This window comes from Rattus rattus, chromosome 3, assembly GCF_011064425.1.
Source record: "Rattus rattus isolate New Zealand chromosome 3, Rrattus_CSIRO_v1, whole genome shotgun sequence".
In the NCBI taxonomy this organism is placed as follows: Eukaryota; Metazoa; Chordata; class Mammalia; order Rodentia; family Muridae; genus Rattus; species Rattus rattus.
This window is the reverse complement of record NC_046156.1, coordinates 21,919,958-21,936,256: the sequence shown is the minus strand read 5'-3', so window position 1 is coordinate 21,936,256 and position 16,299 is coordinate 21,919,958.

Sequence of the window (16,299 nt, the reverse complement as noted above, 5' to 3'; positions counted from 1 at the left end):
GGTTATTTGACTCTGTTGGTCTTCATGTGGAGTTTCTGTTCCCATAGGGACCATAATTCTTTCCCCTATTTTTCCATAAGAGTCCCCAAGCTCCAATCACTGTTTGGCTGTGGGTGTCTATATCTGTCTGAGTCAGCTCCGGGTGGAGCCCTCAGAGGACACTGATCCTCTCTGTAATCATAACAGAATATCATAATAGTGTTAAGGACTGGTGCTTGCCCATGGGGTGGGTCTCCGTTTGGGCCAGTTATTGGTTAACCATTTTCTCAGTCTCTGTTCCATCCCTAATCCCTCCTTTTCTTGTAGACAGAATAAATTTGAGGCTGAAAATTCTGTGGCTGTTTGGTGTCTCTGTTGCTCCACTAGGGTTCCTGTCTGGCTACAGGAGACTGCCCTTCAGGTTCCGTATCCCCAGTGCTGTGAGTCACAGCTAAGGTCACCCCATTGATTCTTGGGTGCCTTTCCTATCCCAGGTCTCTGTCATGTCCTGAGTTGTCTGCCACCTCCTCACCCCTGTCAGTTATAGATTTTCATGGCCATCTCGCCACCTCTCCAGTCCTCCAAACCTGATCCCGAACTCCTCCCATTTCCTTCCCCATCCCCCCTTCCTCTCAGTGTCCTCCCTCCATCTGCCTTTTACAGCTATTTTATTTCCCCTTCCTTGCTTGAGCCTCCCTTCTTATTTAGCTTCACTGGGTCTGTGGAGTGTCACATGGTACCTGTATTTTATGACTAAGATCTACCTTAAGTGAATACATACCATGCATGACATTTTTGGACCGGGTTACATTACTTAGGATGATATTCTCAAGTACCATTCTTTTGCTTGCAAAATTCGTGAGGTCTTTGTTTTCTACAGCTGAATATTATTCCATTGTGGTTTGTTCCACATTTTCCTTATCCACTCTTTTTGAGTAACATCTAAGTTGTTTCTGGTTTCTGACTATTATGAATAAAGCTGCTATGATCATAGCTGTACAGGTGTCTTTGTGGGATGTTGGAACATCTTTTGAGTATATGCCCAGGAGTGGTATAGCTGGGTCTTGGGGTAGAACAATTTCCAGTTTTCTGAGAAAACACCAAATTGATTTCCAAAATGGTTGCACAAGTTTACGCTTCCACCAGCAATGGAAGAGTCCCCCTTGCTCCACTCTCACTTAATTCTTTACAGAGAGCAAAATGGGTTGTTATGTCTCATCCTGGCGTCTCAGTGACAAACCCATATTTTGTAAAAATAGACAGTAGGAACAAAGAATTCCCCAATAAGTCACAAGTATTACAAAGAAATGAAAAGTGATAAAGTTGTTGAAAAAGAGTAGCTGGTCATGTCGATGTTGACACTTACCTGAGGGATTCTAGATGGACAGCGGGGAAAACTAGGGAGGGAAGATGTCAGTATATGTGAGGAAATTACATGGGATTGGAAGGGTGATGACACCCCAGAGGAAGCAATGTCAACAAAAAAAACACGATGTCTAAGGAAATCTGATACCTTTTATATTAAGGAAGGAATAGAGAATTAAATGTGAAGAATTGTAATGTAATGTAATGTCCACAGTTAGAAATCTGAAGGTATGAAACGTAGTTAGAGGAGAAACGCTCTCTGCAAGCTAACAAGCAAATGGTATTTGATGCTCTTCTCTTTAAGTTTTTGATTGAATTATAAAACATTTTAATTCCCAGCATTGCTAAAGCTTTAGGTTGCAATGCATTAAATACTCATTTTATGATTTCCCATTTTGTTGTAAATTATTAATATTTTGATAAAATAACTATAACTTTTCCAATAGATTAGTGAAATCCTTTTTATAGTTTGTATACAGAGTCATATGGGCATGTACTCCTGTATGTAGTGAGGTTGATTGCCTGTTAAAGAAAGGTTCAGGCAACTACACTTTGAGTTGTGGGTCATAGGATTCTAGACTCTAAAAATAGCATATTTTATTTTTACAATGTTTAAAATATTTAAAACCACAGTAGCTTCAAGTAGGTATTTCACTAGTGGGGTGTAGTTTTATTACAGACACAGTAACAATAATACTTGATATATAAGGTGTTTTACGAAATATTTTAAGCACATCTTAAAGTGAATATCACCCTGTTTATAATAGAATAAATTGATCTGAAAATATAAAAGTGCCATGACCGCAGATGAGCGATTTCTTGGTAACCTGTGATAGAAGGACATTTATTTTGGCATAAAAAGAACCCTGTGGTAAATGAAAGGGTGTGTGGATGAAAATAACTGGGCTAATTTCCCAAGGAAATTCATTTGGAGTTGGCAGGAGGCAGATGGGGAATTATTTTGAGTTTTTTTTTATCACATGTGTATGTAATTTGCCATTAAAATTGCTTATAACACATTTCCTATGGCTGTCTCCAGGAGGAAAGAAGCTAAGCCACTAGAGGTCCTGAGATCGGGAGGTTCACATTTGTGAATTCGCAATGTATTCGCTGCCTTTTTGTTGCTGTTTGTTAAAATTCTTACCAAAGACAACTTGGGAAAGAAAGCCTTCATTTTCTCTTCAAATGGGGGTATATGATCTGGCCATCAGAGGAGACAAGACTGGTTCCTTAAGGTAGGAACCTAGAGGCAGGAACCGAAACAAACCACGGCGGAGTGCTGCTTACTAACTTGCTTTCCCTGGTTTGTTCAGCAAGTCTCTTACACAACCCATAGCCAGCTCTCCAGGGATTGCTTTGCCCACAAGGGGTTGGACCCTCTTATATCAAGTAGCAATTATGAAAATACCCCCACAGCCAAACATACTGGCCACTCTGAAGGAGGAAATCCCTCAACTAAAATTCCTTTGACCCCTATGACTCTAGTATTTTTAAGTTGACAAATATTAACCCACACACTCAGTAATCAAATAAGAGAATTTTTATATTTTTGCCTGCTTTGGTTGAAATTGGGTATAGAAAGCATTATAGCTCTAAAGTACACATGTGTGAGGATAATGCCGGAGAGAGAAAAAGAAATGCTTTTGGTTTAAGGGTGTGTTTATTTGTTTTTAATAGCAGTATATCCAACTCTTTTAAGATTTGCTTTTATTCTGTTATTATTTGAGACAGAAGCTTATCGCACAGCCTTTGCTGGTCTGGAACCATTTTTGTAGACCAGGCTGGCCTTGAACTCAGGGATCGGCCTGCCTCTGCCTCCCAAATACACCACCATGCCCACTAAAGGTATGTTTGTTCATAGAGACAGAAGTTACATAGAAGCAGTTATGAAAACACTAACATTTTTAATTAAATCGATGACCAATTTATACTATTAAAGTTCTCTGGCTGAATCCTCTGTGACACCATGATAAACCACCATGTTTACTTTCAAACAGCCTGGAGTACACAAGAAGATACACGGGTAAGTTGTTTAAACGTAGGAAACATTGTGAACGAAAGTGGAAGCAGTAAAATTGGAGAGTGAGAGAATTTATCTGTCAGAGCTGCTAGGGAGGAGTGGATCATGGGACTGTCGCCGGACAGACTCAACAAGAAAGAATGCTGTGGGGGTCAAGACTTATTTAAGAGGGATTTCCAGTTTAACAGAGCTAGAGCACATTCTAGTCTGGCTCACCCAATGTATAGGCAATGGGAAACGCAGTATGTTTTGCAACCTGCACATTTTGGATTGGTTGAACGATCCAAATATCATGCCTAAATACACGGAAAGATGGCTCCCGGGGAGGCTTGTGCAGCATTCCGAGAGGCAAGGGTGAATACTTAAGCTTTAAAAAAATACTAACTTGGGGTTGGGGATTTAGCTCAGTGGTAGAGCGCTTGCCTAGGAAGCACAAGGCCCTGGGTTCGGTCCCCAGCTCTGAAAAAAAAGGAAAAAAAAATACTAACTTGGTGTTAAATTCTCCATGAAGCTTAGGAGAGCTTTGCTCCTACCGACATTATTAATAGCATCAGACTTCTGTGGCTCCAAAGCTACCACCACTGGTGGTTGAGTGCCACCTCTGTGCCAGGACTGCTCTACCTACCCTGTCACCACATGCAAAGAAATATTCCCTCTTGAGGACCGCTCATTCTAGCAGAAAAGTCAGATGTATGAAACATTAACTGTTTCTGTGGCTAAATAAAGCATAACAAATATGAAAAAATACTAATTTGATTATTCAGAGTCCCCTTTTTCTACTACTCGGAAGTATGACTAATCTTTGTTCATTTTAATTGATAATTTGGCAGGTAACATTTGTGAGTTTGTATTCTTCTAATTAGAATTATCCTAGAGCTTTCTTTTAAAACGGAAAGGTTACTAGTTGTGCATTTCATACTTCGAGCATTATCTTCCTAATGTGCGGTGATTGTGTCAGTGTTCTCTGCCTTCCTTGTGAGTTCCTGGTGTATTTGATGTGTTAACAACTTTGCACTGTCTGAAAATACAATTCTTATTTTAATTTGACCTTTATTTTCATGTAGAAATATTTTAAACGGTAGGATAGTGAAGCCTCGTTCTCATTTCTAGAAAGCCACATTCACCCTCAATTTTAACACTCACTTTATATTTCATTCTCGAACTTTAAACAAAGTATTAACACACACACACACATACACACACACACACACATACACACACACATACACACACACACACATACACACACACACACACAACTACTTAAAGCTGACAGAGCTGATGGGACAGGAATGTTACTGTCCTTCACCTCCCAACTTTCCTCGTTTCTCCTCACCCATCACAGCTCAACATCTTGTTCAGCAACTCTTCCGTTTGCTCATTTCCCCTTTTCTAATCTAATCAGGTATCAGTCCTTCCATTCTTTCATGGTCTCAGGCACCTAGGCATCAAAAGTATGTAAGGTCAGTGGCTTCCCCATGGGTATGTGTGCTGGCAAGTGGCTTAAGTCTAAGTTGTTTGTATGGGTCACAAGATACCAGTGTCTCCTGACATTAGTTATGTATTTAACAAGCTCTCAAGAGATGCCTAGCAGACAGCATCATCTGTCATTTTTAAGGCAGCTGAGTGTCTTGCCTGTGCTCCTGAAGGCATATGTAGGCAGGCAGTTAAGAAACAAGCATTTATTGCATGCCCATGGGGTGCAATGAGCCAGGCACTTGTTAGTTACTCTTCCACCACAGATGAGTCTCTGGAAATGGAAAAACTCATCACAACTGACAGGTATTGACACAAGCAAGAAAAGTGAGAAACGCACACCAGCTAGACGGCATAGTTAAAGCAACAAGACTAGAAACTGAATGTACAACAGGAGGAGTACATGCTGAGCCTTTGAGGCAGACGGCCCTCCTCTAACAATTGCTTATAATCATATCTGGTTCAACTCTGTTCACATTTATCATTTAAATCGGAGAGTAAAGACTTGCAGAGGCTTCCGGAGAAATAAAATTATTTTTATATCAACCCTCTTTGTTGTTTCAGGCAACCACGTTAATTGTTATTCTCATTCTTATTTTTATTTTGCAGATTCTTCAGCAATAAGGGCTTATTAACTAGCTTTGTGGGCTACCAAAAGGAATAGCAGGAACCAGAATTATTTGGGGGATGGGGAATACTTCTGGGGCATCTCTGACAAAAAGAGTTCATGCAGAAATACTTAACATTGGGATTTTGGTTTATTTACCCAATTCCGTCCTTTTCTAATGTATATTTTCAGCATCTTCATCAAAACGGGGGTAGCTATAGATGGATACATTTATATCTAGGTCTGTCCCTATCCCATGGATCTATGTGTATACATTTGAGCTAATAACATGTTCTTTTATTACCATGGCACTGTAGTATAACTTGAAATTAAATATGTTCATACCTTTAGCAATGTTGTTGCAGTTGTCCTCCTCCCTCTTCCTCCTCACCCTCCTCATCCTCCTCCTCCTCCTTCTCCTCCTCCTTCTCCTCCTCCTCACCCTCCTCATCCTCGTCCTCATCCTCCTCCTTCTCCCCCTTCAGGATTCCTGTGGCTATCTATGGTCTTTTGTTCTTTTACATAAATTCTTAATACTATTTTTCATATGTTTTTGAAGATCAATAAAGCTTGATCAGGACTGAATTAAATCTGTTTTGTTTTGGCAGTATGGCAATTCTCCTGACATCCACTCTTGTAACACTTGGACAAAAATCTTTCCATTTTCTTCTCTTACTAGTTTTCTCTTCAGTGCACTGAAGTTTTCATTGTAAAGGTATGTTAGATTATTGGTTCTGTTTGTTCCTATGTGAGGATATTGGGTGGCTGTTGTAAATGGGATTGTTTTACTGGCATGGCTTAATGTGTTTGTTGATCGTTTTAGAAAGGTAACTGATATTTTCTGTTTGAGTGTCAATTTTGTATCCCGCTACTTTGCTGAATGCTTTTATCAGTTCTAAGAGTTGTTGATAGCATCTTTGGTCTGTTAAGCATAGGATCATATTTCTTCTGCAACAAAAGGATAATTTGATTTATTTCACCCCAATTTGTAATCCGTTTATTTTCTTTTCTTATCTTATTTCTCTTTCCAAGACTCTAAGCACTATATTTAATAGCAGAGAGCACACACCCTTCTCTTGTTTCTGTAATCAGTAGGAATAGCTGAAGTTTTATACATTTGCAACAATATGCTTATTATATCTAGTCTTTATTGAGTTGAACTTTTCTTCTTTAATCCCTAGCCTTTCCATGACTTTTATAATGAAGGGATATTGAATTTCGTTCAAGGATTTTTCTATATTAATTGAAACAATCATGTGATTTCTTTCAGTCTGCTTCTGTGCTAAATTATGTTTCTAGATTTACATATGTTGAACCATTGAGCCATCCTTACACTGTTGGAATGAAGCCCAACCTTATTAGGGTGCACATCTTTTTCATGTGATTTAAATTCAGCTTGTAACAGTTTCACAGAATTCCTTTGGCAGAATTTCCTTCTACTCTGTGGGATACTTTGAACAATATTGGTGTGAGTTCTTCTTTGAAAATCTTGTGGAATTCTACTGTGAATCTATGTGGTCCTGGAGAGTTCATTTAAGGGTGGACAAGGACTTTACCCATATCTCTTAGATTTTCAAACTGAGTAGAATCTAGGTTTTCAACATATACGCTTGTTCTTCTCTGAATTTCATCAGGATTTGTCATGATGCGTTCCTTTCTACCTCTAACTTTTAACTTTATTAACATGGGTACTTGCTCTCATTCTTTTAGTTATTTTACTAAAAATATGTCAATCCTATTAAACTTTTCAAAGAAGCACTCTACTTCTTTGCTTGTACTTTTTTCCATTCCTATTTCATTAATTCTTCCCTGATCTTAATTATTTCTTTTTGTTCTTGGTTTTCCAAACCATTAAGCTGCATTATTGAATTATTTATTCGATCTCTCTCTGTGTGTCTCTGTCTCTGTCTGTCTCTCTCTCTGTCTCTGTCTCTCTGTGTGTGTGTATGTATGTGTATCTTTGTCTCTGTCTCTCTCTGTCTCTGTGTCTCTGTGTCTCTGTGTCTCTCTCTCTCTCTCTCTCTCTCTCTCTCTCTCTCTCTCTCTCTCTCATTGGAGGCAGTTATTGATATAAATTTTCCTGTTAGAACGGCTTTCATTGTTTTCCCCAGGAATGGGTACATTGTGCTTTCATTCATCCAATTCAAAGAATTTTATAAATCTCACACTTGATTTCCTTAGTGATGTATTTACCATTTAATAGAGTGTTATTTGGTCTCTGTGATTTTTTTGTTTGTTTTTTTCTATAGCTTCTATTGTGGTTGACATCTAGCTGTATTCAATTGTGGTCAACTAGAATAAAGAATGCTATTTCAAGTTTCCTGTATTTGTTAAGGTTTGCTTTGTGTCCTAAACTGTGGTCTGCTTTGGAGAAAATTCAATGTGCTACTAAGAAGAATGTGCATTCTCTATTGTTTGGTTGGAATGCTCTGTAGTGACTGATATGTACATTTGATTTATGCTGTCAGTAAACTACAATGTTTCTCGTTTTAGGTTTTGTTAAAATGAGCTGTTTATTGGTGATAGTGGAGTACTGAAGTCGTCCACTATCATTATTTTGGGACTAATCCATGGCTATACACTTAATAGTGTTTGTTTTATAACGTTGGGTATACTTATTTTGTGTGTATATATTTAGAATTACAATATCTTCTTGATGGGCTGTTCTCTTTATTACATGAAGCAGTTTCTTTATTTCTCCTGACTTGTTTTGGCTTGACATGTATTTCATTAGACATTAGAATATAATAGCTTGTTTCCAAGTTCCATTTTCTTGTAATATCTTTTTTCCATCCTTTTGTCCTGAGGTGTTTTCTGTCCTTGATAGTTCCTTAAAGGTAGCAAAAAAGATGGATCCTGTATAGTAATCAGTCTGCTAATCTGCCTTTATATTTGGAAATCGAGGCCATAAATATTCACAGTTATTTGGGAAAGGTGTATGATAACTTTGTGATGTTTTCTTAGACATCTTTTGATTAACTCTGCACCTGTAGATTCTTTCTCACTGTGACATCTCATGCTCATCTTTTCCCCTAGACTGAAGAACTCCTGCCATTCTCCTCTATAGAGCTAGCTTCGCGATTGTAAATTCCTTTAGTTTGTTTTTCTCATGCAACATTTTTTTTTATTTTTTTCATTTACTTATAAAAGATGACTTGCTGAATAAAATATTTCAGATTTGCACTTGAGATATTCCAGAGCCTGAACTGCATCTTCCCTTTCCCATTTTACTTTAAAGGTTTCTATGGAGTAATTAGCCATTATTCTAACTGCCTTTATATGTGGTGTTGCCATCCTCTCTTGCAACTTGCAATATCTTTTCTTTATGTTTTGTTTCTGTGCTTCAACTCTAATATATCTTGGGAAGTTTATTTTCTGGTCCTATTTGGGTTTTGTAGGTCTCTTGTCTCTAAGCAACTCTTTCTCAAAAATTGGGAATTTTTCTTTAAAAATTTTAAAAGATTAATTGGACTTTGAGTTTAGTATTTTAAAATATCAATAGTGTTATATGTACAACATATACTTTAGAATTAACTATTTCAAATATTACAATATTCATAAACTTTTTATGGTTTTCAAAAGGTTTATTTAATTAAAATAGAATAACATCACTTTATCTCATTATTTCCCTTCACCCCTCTGAGGAACCCTCCCTTCAAATCTTCCATGTTCTTCCCCTTCAAGCTGAGAGTCTCTCTCTCTCTCTCTCTCTCTCTCTCTCTCTCTCTCTCTCTCTCTCTCTCTCTGTGTGTGTGTGTGTGTGTGTGTGTATGTGTGAGGCTACTTGCAGAAGCCAAGAGGGGGTGTCAGCTACTATGGAGGTAGAGTTACAACTGGTTTTGTGAACCAGGAAAATAACTTCTATACAGGAAAAGAAATTCTGTCTTATCCACCGTAGCACTTCTCCAGCTCCTGATATTTTAATTTATCAAATCTGTCTCTTGTACAGAACCTTGACTAGGACCATTCAGACTCGCTATCTGTCTGCCTGATTTTGGTTCTTTAAGTCAGACAAATGATTCTTTTAACTTTCAGTAGGTTCTGGCGTTCTAAGGTAAATCAATCTAACAATCTCTAGTTGTGTTTGATTCCTCTGTCTGTTATTTCCTCATACCCAGTTAGCTAGTGAGTGACCTTCATTTTACACCTGCAAGAAAATGGGCACTGTGATCCAATGGCTCTTTTCTTCGTGAATCTTTTCCCAGGATTTCCCACAAATTCACTTGGGGCAGAGAAGGCAAGGTAATTTTTTTTTTGGCTGCATCTTCTGTTGTCATATTTTATCTCTATCACAATAAGCTCTGCTTCCTCATTATTTCAACCTTATCAAGGGCTACACTGTAAATATGGTACCATTCCCACATTCGTATGTTGTGAACTATCAGTATGATGTTTTTAGGGGTGTGGTTTCAGAAACTAATTATAAGACCAGAGCAGAAACTCCAGAGAAGCTACCTTTTAAGAACAAAGTGGGAAGGCACTATTTAGAATCCACAATGTGGCTTCAGTAGATGCTGAGGATGTCCTAGCCTACGGACATATGAAAAATAATTCCTGTGGCCCTAGACTTGCCTAGTTTATAGTATTTTATAATACCATATCCAAATGACCTAGGTCAAGTAAAGCAATTAGATGATTTTTTTTTGATTAGCCCTTTGAACCTTTGAATGGATCCTTTTCTAAACAACAGACTTGGTCCAAAACTACTTTCAATATTCTCAAAGTCGCAGGGTCTATTGGTCACTAAGGACTGAATGATTGCCCCTGCCAAGAATCTACAGGCTAGACACTCTAAGAAGGAAGAGAAGTTAAGGTAATACACACCTCTTCTGTGCAAATTATGGGAAATACTTGACTCAGCTTCCTTTAATGGATACTGTGAGAACAACCCAAGAAGCAGAAAGAGGTCTTACACAACCACATCTGTGTGCAGGAAGAGTCGTTAAAACCAATTCACTCAACAATTTTCTGAAGAAAAATGCTCAGCTCTTAAACCCTTGATTTGCAGCTTAGATGGTGGAGTGCCAGTTGGATGGGCCTAATAGGTACCATTTGTAATCATTCCCCTTAATTTTATACACAGCACTAATAAGTAGGCCTCTTTCTCCATTTAGACTTGTGAGTGGTTGGGAAAACTTTAAAAAGGCTAATATAAATTATTCAAAATAGCTCAAAGCCATCTAGCAGGAACTCTCAGGATTACTAAAATGGTTCAAAGAAATACCTCTTAAGTACCAATTAAGTACCTTCTTATTAATTTCCTTTAGACGTCTGCATCTTTGAGTAATCGCCCTTTTAAGAAAACTTTCCACCCGTATTTCAGTGCTTCTGTCCCTTTGTCCCCTCCCTAGTTTTCTGTTATTGGTTATTTTAAGTTTATTAAAGGTTCAGGGATCATTGCATGAACACAGTGCTCTGTGACTTATTCCTAGAATGGAAGGTTCTACCAATGTCCTTACCAATCTTTGTAGCAAGCACGTCTGCTTCCTCTTTCTTGTTCCTCACTTACTCTCCATTCATTTCTCCTTCACTTACTTTCTACACTGCTTATGAGAATAGTTCTAGTAAGATAATAATAATTACCCTACACCTTCTATGTAATTTATTTCACTACATCTGCTAAAGACCATTTCACCATTTAACAGTTAAAAATCTCAACAGTTTTCTAACTTTCCTGCTATTTCAAAGACACAAAGTAAAACACAAAAGAGTTAAATAAGTTTAAAAACCCTTTTCCCACACCTAAACTCGTGATGGTCTATCATGGTATTGGTAGGGGTAAGAGTTTTCAGATAATCATAAAAATTCCCCTCACCAACTTAACGATTATTCTAGAACAGCAGGACCTTCAAATCACATGTTGTAAGGAATGTCTCTTAGAATAAAGTTCATGACAGTGAAATTATCTACAAGATCCTGACTTTCCTAGGACATAAAATACTTTGTTTACCTTCCCTTAAGATACTTCTGTCCAGCAAGTTTCCCCTAAAAGTTAATGCCCCTAGAGATTGAAATTCTAGACACATAGAAAAGAAGATACTTCTGCTTTGCCCTTACTTGAGTTTGACCTCAAATCTGTATTTATACTTTCACCATATACTTATCAAGATCAGTAACAGAGGGAAACTGACAGTTCCATAAGGAAACTGTCATTGTCAACCTCAGGAATATGACCTTCTCTTCAGACAAAGAAGTAATGAAATGTAGATATATAACCATGTGCGAGTGTGTGTGTGTGTGTGTGCGCGCGCGCTTGTGAGCGTGTGTGTACGCGAGTGTGCATGCGTTCATGTGTCTGTGTGTGTGTTTGTGTGTGTGTGTGTGTGTGTGTGTGTGTGTGTGTTTTCACTAAATTTCTTGATGCCTGGGTCATCTAGCATTGAGTAAACAATCAAGATCTGTGCAATCCAGACTGAGTTTCTTCAGTCAAGCTAGTCTTCTCCAGAAGTCAAAGTGAGTTTCTTAGGTCTATCTCCTCATCTGCTATAGAGGCCAAAGTAGATATAGGTCATGTCTCCATAGGATGAACAAGTATTTTAAGTCACAGGATATCTGAATAGTATGTGTTTCAATGGCATGTTTCATGTTAGTACAAAGAAAGAAGGCTCTAAGTCATAAAATACATGTGTGTTATGATACAGAGTAACTTAACTCCTTACAGCATGGTTACCAAAGGATCCATTTCAGAAAGGATACTTTGTGTACACTCCTAACATCAACTTTAAAGTTCAATTGTGTACAGATTAAGCAATGTCTCCCCACATTCATACCTTTATAGAACCAATGAATACAGCCTGTTTCAAAATAGAGTCCTTGAGGTTGTAAGAAGTTGTAATAAGGTTCTACTAAAGAAGAGCGCATGACCTACATGCTGAAAAGAAGAGGGAAATTGGGACATGAGCATTCATAAGCAGAGGGACATTGAGAATGAAGGAAGCAATATTAAGTAATGTGTCTTATCTGTGAATATCAAGGGCTGTGGACTACTAAAAGCCAGGGGAGATTGAAGGTTTCTCCTCTAGACTTCTAGTTAGACATAGCTTTCCAGTGCCTTGACTTTGGACTTCTAGTCACCAAAAGTGAGAAAATAAATCTCTGTTGTTTTAAACCATATTGTTTGTGACATTTTGTTTGGGCAGCTTTAGGAAGCCCCAGTTCAAATTATATGCATCACTTTATGGTGTATTTGGCAATTTAATTTAGCTTTTTACTTTGTGGATAAATCATTTCCTAAGCAATGAGCTTATAAAATTTATTCAAATCTATGTATATTGTTAATTATGTTGGTTTCATATCTGGCCATAATGAGATTACTGAGTTCTCTATGTACCCTTTTTTGTATGATATTGGGAAACAAATTAACATCTACAGCCAAATAAAAGGATAAGAACTGTAAGTAGGGTTTACCTCAAGTAATAATATACAGGTGCTTTAAAACATACAATCTCTAATGGATATAAGAACTAATATAATAGCCAAAATATATAAATAACTCAAGGAATAGGATGTCAAAATCCCTAATAATTCTGTTAAAATGGAGTCCAAATCAAAACAATTAATTTTCAATAGAGGAATGGCTGGGAAACATTTAAATAAATGTTCAGCATTCTTAGCTATTGGGAAAATGCAAATCACAACAACTTTCAGATTATATCTTATACTTCTCAGAATAGCTAAGATCAATAACACAGTGATAGGTCATGCTGGCAAAGAAGTAGAATAAAGGAAACACTCATCCATTGCTGCTGGGTGTGCAAATTAATACAGCCATAGTAATACTAGTATGGTGGTTCCTCAGAAAGATGGGAACCAATCTACATCAAGATTTAGCTACACTACTCTTGCACATATACCCAAAGGATACTTCATCCTACACAGGGACATTTGCCCAACCATGTTCTTTGTTGCTCTATTCATAATAGATAGAAATTGGAAAGAACTTAGATATTCTTCAACAGAAGAATAGATAAAGAAAGTATAATACATTTATACAATGGATTCTTACTCAGCTCTTTTAAAAAATGATACCATTAAATTTAGGGTAAAAGAACGGATCAAGAAAAATCCTCCTGAATGAGATAGTCCAGACCCAGAAACATAAATATGGTGCATATTCTGTTACATGTGAATATTGGCTGTTTAATATATGATAATGAAGCTACAAGCTGTAGACCCAAAATGGTTAGAGAGTGAAGGAACTAGAGGGGACATATGGATCCCCCTTGGAGGGGGCAATGGAATCTATTTTATGGGAGCACTGGGGCAGAAAGAATGAAAATAGGAGGATCAGGAAGTGGGGATAAGATGGGGTCAAGAGAGAAGATACAGGGAGAGATTGCTAGAACTGAGGGACATTAGAAAGGTAGTATCTAAACCTAGAACTGTGGAAACTTCTTAAAATATATGAAAGCCATCTTAATGATGTCTCCAAATAATAAGGGATACAGAATCTCAGTTGCCCATCTCATGTCATCAAACTAGTACTGGGACTCAGTTATATCCATTAAGTTGTTAGCCAAAGGGGTCTGAAGGAAATCCCCAAACAACCTAGGCTATTGCAAAGACAATACATTGCTTTCCAAAAACTGACAGCAAGGCCTTGTTACTGAAGATAACGCCAACAAACTCATAGAAATGGAGAGGTCGAGTTGGTTCCTATAGAACTTGGACCTCCACATTCTAATTTCCTTAGTACAGGAAGTTACTTAGCAAGCCACAAAAGGAGAAGCATAAACACCAACCCAGGCCTAAAACCTTTGATCTACAATGCTGTCCTGCATGAAAAACATACTAGGGCAATGGTGGCACAAACTTAAAGGAATAACCAACATCTGATTTGACTTAAGCCCACCTCTACTAGATGGAACCCGTACCTGACACTGCTTAGATGACCGAGAACCAGAGACTAGATAGCCCAGAAATCTAGGTCAAATCCATATACTTCTGGTCTTTTTGAGAAAAAATCATTCTGAGTGAAATAACCCAGACCCAGAAAGACAAACATGGCATGTACCTACTTATAAGTGGATATTAGATGTTAAGTAAAGGATAATCATGCTATAATCCACAAACCCAGAGTTTGTAAACTAAGTAACAAGGAGAGATCAAGGGAAGATGCATGGATCTTGCTGGAAAGGGGAAACAATAGATTTTGTTGGTGGACTGGAGGCAGACAGGGATAGGAACAGAAGTGATCAGTGGGAGAGATGGAGAGAAAAAACATTGGGAGGAGTGACTAGAATTTGGGGGCATTTTCAGTGATGTAGAAACCCAGTGCAAGGGAAATTCCCTGGAATCAATGAAAGTGCCTTTAGCAAAGACTCCTAGTAATAGCGAACACAGAACCTAAATTACACGTCTTCTGTAATCAAGCAAGGCTTTTGACCATGGGACATCAACACAATCATAAAGTCATTGACCCACAATTTATCCTGTCTGCAGGATGTGCTGTGATAATGGTGGCAGCATTTGTAGGAGTAGCCAGCCAATGACTGATCCAACTTGAGGTTCATGCTATGAAAAGGAGCTTATGCCTGGCACTGCCTGGATGGTCAGAAACCATAAGGTGGATAACCCAGAGATCTAGGATGGAATTAAATGCAACTATTTAAAAGAAACCAGATATTTTGCTGAGTCAAAGAGGGGGCATGGAACACTCAGCTGTCAATAGGATGTCTCCTGTAACCATTTGGGCTTTTCTGTCTGCCACATTCCACAATAATTGAGGGGAGGCTTATTTATTTATGATTTAATAACTAGGCCTTAAGCTAGGATTGTTCCTAAAAATGCTCATAACTCAATTATCCCATTTATGCTAGTCTAAGTTCTGCCATATGGCTAGTTACCTCTGTCTCTTCAGTTTTATACATCTGACTTCCTCAATGTCTTGGTGGCATTCTTCTCATGTCTGTCTCTTTCCCAGAGTTCCCACCTTCTAGCTCCTGCTTTTGCTACATGCCATCAGCTTTTTAACAAACCAATTAGAAGGAGAGAGAGGAAGTATGTACAAAACACTGAGACAGGTGGTGCCTAACAATACCAAAGTCCAGCCTATAATCAGATCTCTGTTGTTCCCAAAACCAGCATTTGTATAAATCGAGAAATTCTTTACACAGTTCAAAAAAAACTTCACTCAATATTGTCCATCAGGTCTCTCCTCTCAGAGTTCAGGCAGCCCTGCAGAAGAGGAGGTGGAAAGAGTGTAAGAGTCAAGGTGCAGGATGGAGGACCCCAAGGAAGACAAGGCCCTCTCAATCAACTGAGCAAAGCTCAGATGAACTCCCAGTGAATGAAGAGGAAAGCACTGGGCCCCCACAGCTCTACATTAAGTTTTCTGCATATGTATTGCACCTTTAAGTTTAGTATTTTTATGAGATTCCTGAGTCTGTTGACCAATGGGTCTCTGAATCTTGTGCCTTGTCTTGGGACTCTTTCTCTTGTTAATTTTCCTTTCCCAACTTCGAAGTAATGGTCTTTTATGTGTCTTATTATTTTTTTGTTTTGTTTTTTATCATTTAGGAGACCATTATTTTCTAATGAAAGATAGAAATATAGGGAATCCAGATGGAGTGGTAGGGAGAAACTGGGCAGAGAAGGGGACAGGACTATAATCAGGACATATCAGATGAGAAAACGAATCTATTTCAATAAAGGAGAAAGTACTTGAAAACTTATATGTAATTTGACATTAAATAATAAAACAGATCAATTAAATATCATCTCTTTAGATGTAGAAGTGTTTATAGATCAGACAAGGACTAGACATTTATTATCAGTTCTATTCAATATTAGGGTAGAGATTTTAGCCTTTGCCCTGAGGAAAGAAAAAAAAGGGAGGAGTTTAAAGGATATA